This window comes from Mandrillus leucophaeus, unplaced genomic scaffold (assembly GCF_000951045.1).
Source record: "Mandrillus leucophaeus isolate KB7577 unplaced genomic scaffold, Mleu.le_1.0 Scaffold250, whole genome shotgun sequence".
In the NCBI taxonomy this organism is placed as follows: Eukaryota; Metazoa; Chordata; class Mammalia; order Primates; family Cercopithecidae; genus Mandrillus; species Mandrillus leucophaeus.
The window spans coordinates 2,581,352-2,581,663 of record NW_012102588.1 but is presented as its reverse complement, the minus strand read 5'-3'; positions in this window follow the sequence as shown (position 1 = coordinate 2,581,663).

Sequence of the window (312 nt, the reverse complement as noted above, 5' to 3'; positions counted from 1 at the left end):
ATAAAGTTTTATAAATAAAGTTTTATTGAGACACAGCCATGCCCATTTGTTCAGCTATTGTCCATGGCCACTTTTTGCACTACAATGGCGGAATTCAGTAGTTGTGCCAGACTTTATGGCCACAGAGCCTAAAATACTATTTGTCCTTTTACAGAAAAAAAGTTTGACAGCCCCTGATCTGGAACACCTAATTTTACAGATAAGGAAAAAGGCCCATATAAGATAGGTGACTTTTTCCACAGTCATACGGCTTGTTAAGGACAGAACCAGAACAAAAACTTAGATGCCTTGACTCCCAGTTCAAAGGTCGAG